Below are 10,892 nucleotides of genomic sequence, written 5' to 3'. Positions count from 1 at the left end.
TCCCGCACCCTGACCGGGGAACTCTCCCATCATATTTAACCCAACATCTCCAGGACACAACATCTCCTTTCCCCTGCTCTGGACCCGGCCTTTCATCCGTTCTGGACTCAAACAGCACGCTCGCCCCTGTTGCGGGATTCTTGTCTGTGTAGGGGATTCCTAGATCCTCTTGTTATATTAACATAAGCTCAAAATCTCAAACTATGAAAAGTCATTACACTGACTCTTAGTATTTTTTCAAACCAAGATCCTACTCTTGATCAACGTTAAAGAGCTGCCTATACTACTTACGTTCACAGATAAAGTCGGCTGGTCATGCTATCAGGCGATTTCTTCAAATGCGTTGTCAACTAAATCTAGTTTCTCACATTTTCAAAAGAATTGGTTTCATTTTAGCCTTCTGGAAACACGATGGAGATGAAACAAACCTCTGCCTCTAAGGGCGATCAACTTAACGTCTCGTACAGCATTTCAATTGATGAAATGTGAAAAAGACGTGAACTAATGCAGCTGCTTAAAGTGTACAGCAAACAGAGTGAGCATTGAGAAAATAAATTCACCTTTTCTTCATCCTGTGTCAATTTGACAATTGACTTTGTTGTTAACAACTAACGTGTGATTTAATCATTCAAAAAATTGGAAAAAGATCAAAATGATATCTGTATGTAATGTCAGGTAGAATTAATCAGTCATTATTGCAAACTTTCAAATTGTATCTTTGGAGTGAAATTTGTAAATTGCACTATTTTACAGTGGTAAGAAATCAATAGACTCACGCTTATTATCATTTGTGGAGAAGAGTCCAGAAACCATCATCACCACTGAACTTTTTCGTAAGTAAGAGTTCAGCATGGGTTTGTGAAGAACTGGTCATTTTTGACGAATCTAGTTGCATTTCTCAGGTCACTAACATGGCAAAGAGTTTCTGTGAATGCTGTCTAAATAGTTATTGTCACCACTGGGACAAGAGGACACTGTCAATCAAACCTCACTACTCTACAAGCCCCACTGTTAGTATAAATATTTTGATTCAATCACGAAAATGGCCATTTGTTTCCCTTTTAGTACCGCCAGCTAGAATAAATCAAAATGTTTCTTTAATGAATTCAAAGATAATCCATTTCTTACAAACAAATCATTTCTGAAAATGAGTGACAAAACTAGTTAACTACTAAGCTCTAATCCAGAATTTGAACTATATCCTGTGTAATTCCCAAAACACATGCACACATCACAAACAACAATACAACTCTGCAGAAAGGATAATTAAAAAGGTAAAAGAAAAATACCCTTTGTGGCCAATGGTCTGAAAAACAAAAAGATCAAATACAAACAGCACACTAGATTTCATTTTGACAAATTCAAATTGTTGACTGCTGTAAACTAAAGGAAGATTTTCCAAATAAATCTTTGATTTGGATGGAAACCAAAATGGTTCCAAATCCTTGAAAAATGATCACAGGTCAGCTTTTTAGGATTTACAAGGTAGTCAAGATATTCAGGCGTAGAAATGTTATCAGGTTCTCAAATACTTCAACTAAGAGCGAATTTCAGGAGAGAAAAAGGCTTTCACTGATTGCTAGCTTTGGATGCTTCTTCTCATTCTGGCTTTTTTAAGCTTTTGAAACAGAAAAACAAGACCAGAAGGTGTTGCTAGGCAACCACTGGCGCTAGGCCCCGTAAGTCTCTTTCCACCAGGTTTTCAAGCTCTATTACTTTATGACTCTGTCAAGGTCAAAAATCACATTACACCAGGTTATAGTCCAACAAGTTTATTTGAAAACACTAGCTTTCTAAGCTCTACTCCTTCCTCAGGTGTAAAGGAGCAAAGATTTGAAAGCTGGTGTTTTTAAATAAACCTATTGGACTATAACCTAGTGTCACGTGATTTTTGACCTTGTCCACCCCAGGCCAACACCGGCATTTCCACTTTATCACTATGATCTCTCTAAAAGCTTTGCTTGGATGTTTTTCTGAAGTCACTTGACTCTCTAATCAGCAGATATCTTACAGCCCACATTAAAATTGATGAACTAATTTCTTGATAAAACCTGTTTGATCCAGAAAGTATCTACACAATTTAATGTCGTCTAGTTCAGAATATAAAGTTGTGTACTGTTGTCAAAAGAACATTGGCGCCCCCAAGTGATTATGTTCAGTGACTGACCGCTGTGGTAACCAAACACAAAAATGACCTAAAAAGACAAATTTCTGACTTCTGACCTGTCTAAGAGCTGGTATAATAACATGATGCAAGTAGCTAAGATGGTTCATGGATAACAGCGGCAAATACTGTACTCCAAAAAAAAAGCAAGGCGTTAAGAATGTAGTACAGGGAGTGTTGGGCAATGGACAGAATAATTAGGGACAAAAAATGGGAAAACTCATATCGAATATGCTGAAAGAAAATACATGGCAGATGACAAATTCTCTTTAGTATATAACTCTACTTGGAATGGTCTATTGTATACTACAATACAAGAAGAAGAATGTAGCCAGAATAACTAGAAAATTGTATATGTGGGATTTTTGTTGGACAACAATTATTGAACTATGCTACAATAGGCAAGCGACGTTAACGTAGGAAAATAGAAAATAGCAGCAGGAATAGGCCATTTGGTTCATCAAGCCTGCTGTACCATTCAACATGATCATGGTTGATTCTCTATCTGAACACTACACTTTTGTTCCTTCTCCATATCTCTTGATATCTTCAGTGTCTAGAAATCTATTTCTTTTGTTAAATATATTCACTCACATGGCTTCACAACATTGTCTGAATTTCATAGGTGTAACCATCCTCTGATTGAAAGAAAATTTCCAGATCTGAGTCCTAAATGGTCCACCCCATATCCTGACCCCTTGTTCTAAAACAACTCCTGAAATGGGAAACATTATCTTCACATCCAGTCCGTCCAGCCTGCCAGAATTTTATATGTTTCAATGAGAACTCTCTCATTCCCCTAAACTCCAGTGATTACAGGCCCAGATAACCCAATGTCTTCTCAGAGGTAGTCTTGCCATCCCTAGAAGAGATTTTGCTGCACTTTTTCTGTGGCAAATATATCCTTTCTTAGGCAAGGAGACCAGAACTGCTTACAATACTCCAGGATGCCTCACCAAAGCCCCGTACAACAGTAGTAAGACATCCTTGTTCCTGTACTCAAATCTTTCCGCAATAAAGCCTAACATACTATTTTCCTTCCTAACTGCTTGCTGGACTTGCATCCTTGCTTTCAGTTACTGGCGTCATATGCAGGTCCTTTAGTACATCAACATCCCCCGCTTTATCATCACTTATATGATGCTCTGCCATTCTGATTTTCTGTCTGAAGTATATAACCTCATACTTAGCTACATTATGCAGCAATCGTCATCTATTCAACCACTCAGTCAACTTGTTTAAACATGCTTGAAGCCTCTTTACCTCCTCATTATTATTCACAATAGCACTTGTGTTATCAGCAGTCTTGGAAATACTACATTTATTTCCCTTAACCAAATCTTTAGTGTATATTGTGAATAGATGGAGCCCAAGTACTAATCTCGCTACTACCCCACTAGTCACCATCTTCCATTCCGAAAAAGGTCCATTTATTACTACTGTCTGTTTCCAGTCTGCAAAACAATCCTCAATCCTTGACAGAATATTACCACCAAATGTGTAGTGATTGGAACGAGATCAGCCAGGTGGATCTCATAGAATATGAATTCTGTGATTGGGGTTGTTAACCTGGTCCAATTAGGGAGTCCTGGCTGACATATATAAACAGGAGTAAACAAGGTGTAGAGCTGGATGAACACAGCAGGCCAAGCAGCATCAGAGGAGCAGCAAAGCTGACATTTCGGGTCGAGACCCTTCTTCAGAAATGGAGGAGGGGAAGGGGATTCTGAAATAAATAGGGAGAGAGGGGGAGGCGGATAGAAGATGGATAAAGGAGAAGATAGGTGGAGAGGAGACAGACAGGTCAAAGAGGCGGGGTTGGAGCCAGTAAAGGTGAATGTAGTGGGGAGTTAGGGAGGGGATAGGTCGGTACAGGGAGGACGGACAGGTCAAGGAGGTGGGATGAGGTTACTGGGTAGGAGATGGGGGTGGGGCTTGAGGTGGGAGGAATGGTTAGGGAGGCGGGGACGAGTTGGGCTGGTTTTGGGATGCGGTAGGGGGAGGGGAGATTTTGAAGCTTGTGAAGTCCACATTGATACCCTTGGGCTGCAGGGTTCCCAAGCGAAATATGAGATGCTGTTCCTGCAGCTTTCGGATGGCATCATTGTGGCAATGCAGGAGGCCCGGGATGGACATGTCGTCCAAGTAGTGGGAAGGGGTGTTGAAATGGTTCGCGACTGGGAGGTGTAGTCGTTTACTGGCTCCAACCCCCAAACAACAGAGGTCCCAGTAAGGATCCCTGCAGAATACCACTAGTCATGGACCTCCAGCCTGAAAAACACCTTTCCACCCTACACTCTGTCTTCTATGGGCTAGCCAATTTTGAATCCATGCAGCCAAGTCATCATGGATCCCACGCATCTTAATCTTCTAGATGAGCCTTCCATGAGGGATCTTGTCAAAAGCCTTACTAAAATCCATGTAAACATCATCCACTGCTCTACCCTCACCTCTGTCACCTCCTTGAAAAATTCAAATTAGTAAAACACGACCTGCCCTGCACAAAGCCATGCTGACTGTTCCTAATTAGGCCATGCTTTTCCAAATGTGCGTAAATCCTATCCCTAAAAATTCTCCCTAGTAGCTTCCTAACCGATGATGTGAGACTCACCGGTCTGTAGTTTATCCTTATTTCCCTTCTTGAACAGATGAACAACATTAGTTACTTGCCAGTTCTCCGGGACCTCTCCAGTTGCTAGCGAGGATACAAACATCTTGGTCAAGGCCCCAGCAATCTCCTCTCTTGCCTCTCTCAAGAACCTGGGGGTGGATACCATCAGACCCTGGGGACTTATCCATCTTAATGCTCTTCAGGAGATCCAACACCACTTCTTTCTTGATCTGAAAATTCCCTAGCATATCAGCATGCTCCACACAAATCTCACAATCCTCCATTCCTTTTCCTGGGTGAATACTGATTCAAAGTACTCATTTAGGATCCCATCCACATTCTCTGCCTCTAAGCACAAGTTCCCTCCTTTATCCTTGAGTGGTCCTACCTTCTCCCTCGTTATCCTGTTGTTTTTAATGTATCTATAGAATGCCTTGGGATTCTCTTTAACCCTACTTGCCAAGGTAATTTCACAGCCCCTTCTTGCTTTGCTAATTCCCTGCTTGAGTACTTTCCTGCTTTCCTTATATCCCTCACGGGCCCTGTCTGATTTTAGCTTCCTGAACCTTACATACACTTCTTTTTCCCTTTTGACTAAATTCACAACCTCCCTTGTTATCCAAGGGTCCATTATTTTGCCATCCTTGACCTTCCTCCTTACTGGAACATGCTGGTCTTCAACTTTCCACAGTAGGTCCTTAAACAGTTCCCACGTGTCAAATGTGGACTTGTCTGATAACAGCTCCTCCCAATTAACACACCCTAACTCCTGCCTAATACTGATGTAATTTTCCCTCCCCCAGTTTAGTAGCTTCCTGCAAGGTCCTGACTTATCCTTGTCCATAGCTATCTTAAAACATAATGAGTTGTGTTCATTGTTTCCAAAATGCTCTCCCACTGAAAGATCAGTCACCTGACCAAGCTCATTAGCCAATACAGGGGCCAGTATGCCACCTCCTCTAGTTGAACTATCCAAGTACTGTTTCAAGAAACCCTCTTGGATGCACTTAACAAATTATGCCCCGTCTAAGTCTCTCACCTGTAGGGAGTACCAGTCAATATTCAGGAAGTTAAAGTCACCAACTGTGACAACTGTGTTTTTATTGCACCTTTCCATAATCTGCCTACACATTTGTTCCTCAATGTCCCAGTGGCTGTTGGGGGGCTGGTAGTATAATCCTATAAGAGTGATTGCACCCATCTTATTTTTGAGCTCTATCCATAATGGATGAGCCCTCCAGCATTTCCTATCTGAGTGCAGACGTAACATTCTCTCTGATTAGTAATGCAATTCCTTCACCTCTTTTACCTTCCTCTCTATCCTGTCTAAAGCAATGAAATCCTGGAACATTGAGCAGCCAGTCCTGTCACTCTCTCATCCAAGTCTCTGTAATGGCTACAACATCATAGTCTCATGTACTGATCCAGGCTCTAAGCTCATCTGCCTTACCTATTATACTCCATGCATTGAAATAAACACATTTCAGACCGTAAGTACCATCGTGTTCATTTACCTGTCTGTGCCTGTCTTTTCTATTTGATTTACTGGTCTTAAAATCTACCTTCCCTCAATCCCTCCACTTGCTGACCTGCTGCTCTGGTCCCTAGCCCCTGCCACTCTAGTTTAAACTCTCCTGAGTAGCATTGGCAAACCTCTCTGCAAGGATATTGGTTCCCCTCCAGTTTAGATGCACCCTGTCCCTCTTGTACAGATCACCACTGTCCAGAAGAGGTCCCAATGATCCACGAACCTGAAACCCTGCCCCTGCATCAGCTCCTTAACCACGCATTCATCTGTCCTATCTTTCTATTCCCTGCCTCACGAGCAGGTGGCACTGTTCGTAACCCAGAGATTACTACCCTCGAAGACCTGCTCTTCAGCCTCTTTCCTAACTCCCTGTATTCACTCCACAGGACCTCATCACTCTTTCTACCAATGCTGTTGGTACCAATGTGCACCATGACCTCTGGCTGCTCAACCTTCCCCTTAAGAATTTCTTGCAACCACTCAGAGATATCCTCGACCCTGGCACCAGGGAGGCAATAGACCAGTCTGGAATCTTGTACGTGGCCACAGAAATGCCTGTTTGTGGCCCTAACTAATGAGTCTCCTACCACTATTGCTTGCTTAAATCTTGCCTGACCCTGCTGTACAGCTCCTGTGATATTTTGCATGCCCTTGTGAGTGTTGCTGCAAAAATGGACATGTAAGCCAACATTGAGAATTCATATTTTTATCTTAAAAACCTATCTTTGATCAATTTTAATGGACCTCTTATCTCATGGCCATAAATCAATTCAAATTGACTTAATTCAGTATATCTCTGATAGGAAATTATAAGAAATTTAATCGTTTGTCCAATCCTGTGGGTATTTATGACAATGACCTTAATCATTGTCTTGAGAGTCAAATAGCCTCTCTCCAAATTTCCCTACATTTGTGGATGATAGGCAGTGCACTTCAACTGCTTTACACCTAAATTGCTTACTATGTACTGAGAATTTTTAGACATAATGTTAGAACTTTGGTGAGATTGTATTTCAATTAGTAGTCCATAATGAGTGAAAATGGAGTTACATTTCCACCACAACCTTATCTATAATTGTGCTTAAAAGAATATCTGGCAATGGGATCGTCATATCAATTGAGATATACTGATGTTCTGTTTTAATTACCAATAATGGCCCCAAACGATCTACTAATACTTATCTGAGTGAGTCCTCAAAAACTGGTCTGGGAGTTAATGACACTCGCTTGATTACATAGAGTCATAGAGTCATACAGCATGGAAATAGAGACTCTTAGTCCAAGAAGTCCATGCCGACCATAATCTCAAACTAAACTAGTCAATCTGCCTGCTCCTGGCCAATATCCCTCCAATCCATGTGCTTATCCAAATATCTTTTTAATATCCACTAACTGTATGACATGTTTTACAGAACTGCACTATGTCCTTCTGATGTCTTGATCAGGTAAAGTGCTTGTTTATTGATGCTTGAGTTTTACATATTGACACATAACCTGCAGAGAAATTTCATGTGCTACTCTCAATATCTCTTTATCATAACTAAGCAGTACCACTATCTGGCGAACAATTGTCCATTCATTATCCATAGATTTGTGACAATATCTGCACTCCCTCGTCAAAACTCTATTTCTGATATAATATTACTCCAGGACTCCTTAAGTCTCAGCTTCAAAGTGAGACAACAGTGACAGACATTTATGGGGATATTTCAGATGACTCATTATAAGTCTATAAGAGTACTCAGAAAAATTCTAAAAGGAGGACCCACCAACTGTGGTTAACTAAACAAGTTAGGAGAAGCATCATAGTTAAGGAAAAAACATATAACTACACAAAGATGAGTGGCAGGTCAGATGATTGGTGAGGATATAAAGAATGACAGAGAAAGACTAAAATGTTAATGAGGAAGAAATGAAAGTAGAAGAGGACTAACTTGGAGTGTAAAACCATATAAAATAAAGTTTCTGCAGGTATTTAGAAAGGAAAAATATAATTGAATGTTAGTCCTCTAAAGAGTGCGAACATAGATAACAAGGAAATAGCAAATTAACTGAACAAATATTTTGCTTCTGTCTTCACTATAGAGGATATAAAAAACACTCCAGCCATTGCTGTAAATCAGAAGGTGGAAAGGAAAGAGGAACTTTGTGAAATTACAATCACCAGGGAAGTCACACGAAGCAAATTGATGGAATTGTGGGCTGTTCAGGTCCAGATGGACAGCATTCTGAGATCTTAAAAGAGGTTGCCAATGATGTAGTAAATATGTCAATGTTAATTTTCAAAAATTCCCTATATTCAGGAAAGGATACATCAGACTGGAAAGTATAAAATATAACTCCTCTATTTAAGAAGGGAGAGACGCAGGAAACTGTAGCCCAGTTAGTTTGCTGACTGTGTGGGAAAGGTGTTAGAATCAATCATTAAATAGATTATAGCTGCGCACCTGGAAAGACTCAAGGTAATCAGGAAGATTCAGCATGGTTTCATCAAAGGAAAGTCATATTTAACCAACTTATTGGAGTTTTTTGAAGGAGTACATATACTGTGGATATAGGAGAGCCTGTAGATGTTATATTTTTGGATTTCCAGAAGATATTTGAAAACGTTTCACAACAAAGGTCATTGTGGAAAATAAAAGCACATGATGGAGGAGGCAACACACTAGCGATGGAAGATTGGCCAGCTGGCAGAAAACAGGGAATATGCATAAATGGATCTTTGTCTGATCGGCAGAATGTGACAAGTGGAGCCCCAAAGGAATCTGTGCTAGGACCTCAATTTTTACAATTTACATCAATGATTCAGATGAGAGGAGAGAAGGCATCTTAGCTAAATTTGCAGATGACACCAAGATATGTAGGAAAGTATGTTGTGAAAAAAAGTAAGGAAATTTTATACAGGATATGGACAGGTTGTGTGAGTGGGCAAAAATCTGGCAAATAGAGTATAATGTGGAAAAATGTGAAGTTGTTTACCCTGGTAGGACGAATGAAAAATCAAAGTATTACTTCAATGAAAAAGAACTGCAGAATTCCAAAAGTGCAGAAAAATTTAGTTGTTCTAGTGCATGAGTTTAAAAAACTTAGTATGTAGGTACAGCACATCAACAAGAAGGCTAATAAGATCCAAACATTTACTTTGGGAAGAAATTAACATACAAATAAGGATGTTATACTTCACTTTAGTTATACAGGCCATTTCTGAGACCACAATTTGATTTTTGTGTGCAGCTTTTTCTCTTTATTGGAAGTGATTCAGAGGAGGTTTGCTAGTCTCATGCCTGGAATGACCAAATTGCCTTTGAGGAATGGTCAGATAGGCTGGGCTTCTTTACACAGGAGTTTAAAACATTGAAGCGTGACTTGATTTGAATGAATAATATCCTGAATGGGCTTGACAATGTGGGCATAGAAAGGATGTTTCGAAACTGGCTCTATTTTAAAATTAGGGATGACCCTTTCAGGACAGAGATGAGGAGATTTTCTTTCTCAGAGAGTTGTGTGACTTTGGAACTCTATATTTAGTAAAGAGGTGGATAGATTCTTGTTAGGCAGGTGAATCAAGGATTACTGGGGGTACATGAGTTTTTTTTTAAATTGTTAATAGGATGTGAATATTGATGGCAAGGCCAGCATTTATTCCTCATCTCTGATCATCCAGAGGACATGATTAGAGGGCATGATGTTCAACCCTCATTGCTGTTGGTCTGGAGTCATGTAGGCCAGACCAGGTAAGGATGGTAGATTTCCTACACTAAACTTAAACATATAAGAACGAGGAGCAGGAGTCCCTTCGAGCCTTTTCCACCATTGATCATAGCTGATCTCATGTTAGCCTCAATTCCACTTTCCTGCACAGTCTCCATAATTCTACAACCCATCACTAATTAAAAACGTGTCTATCTCCTCCTTGAATTTACTCAATGTCCTGGCATCCGCTGTATTCTGGTGTAGTGAAGTCCACAGATTCATGACCCTTTCAGAGAAGTAATTTTTCCTTACCTCTGTTTTAAATCTGCTACCCCTTGTTCTAAAGCTATGACCTTTCATTTTGGATTGTCCCATATGAAAAAATCTCTCATGTCTACTTTGTCATTTTATTTAGCTCAATTAGATCTCCTCTTATTCTTCGAAACTCCACAGTGAATAGGCCTAAAGTGCTCAATCTCTTTTCATAGGACAAACCTCTCATGTCTGGAATCAATCCAGTGAACCTTGTCTGAACTGCCTCCAATGCAACTATATCCCTCCACAGGTAAAGGTACCAAAATTGTATATAATACTCCAGATGTGGTCTCACTAATGCCTTGTGCTGCTGCAGCAAAACGTCCTTACTTTTATACTTATTACGAAGGAGAGGTCGACCCCCCTCTGATATGTAAAACTATAACATCTAGCTATAACTATAAAGTTGTGTGATCGTAGTTAGGCTAATATTTTAGTAGATATTCAATACATCTTCAGAATAGCGCACAATTGTATGGCAGTATTGGATACAAAGAATACATAGCATCAGGTAGAGGACACATAAAGCACAATATAGTAATTTGATCACAGGTGGAAGCAGAAGTCCACTTAGGACCAGA

Source organism: Rhincodon typus, chromosome 22 (genome assembly GCF_021869965.1).
Source record: "Rhincodon typus isolate 14 chromosome 22, sRhiTyp1.1, whole genome shotgun sequence".
In the NCBI taxonomy this organism is placed as follows: domain Eukaryota; kingdom Metazoa; phylum Chordata; class Chondrichthyes; order Orectolobiformes; family Rhincodontidae; genus Rhincodon; species Rhincodon typus.
This window is presented reverse-complemented; position numbering follows the sequence as displayed.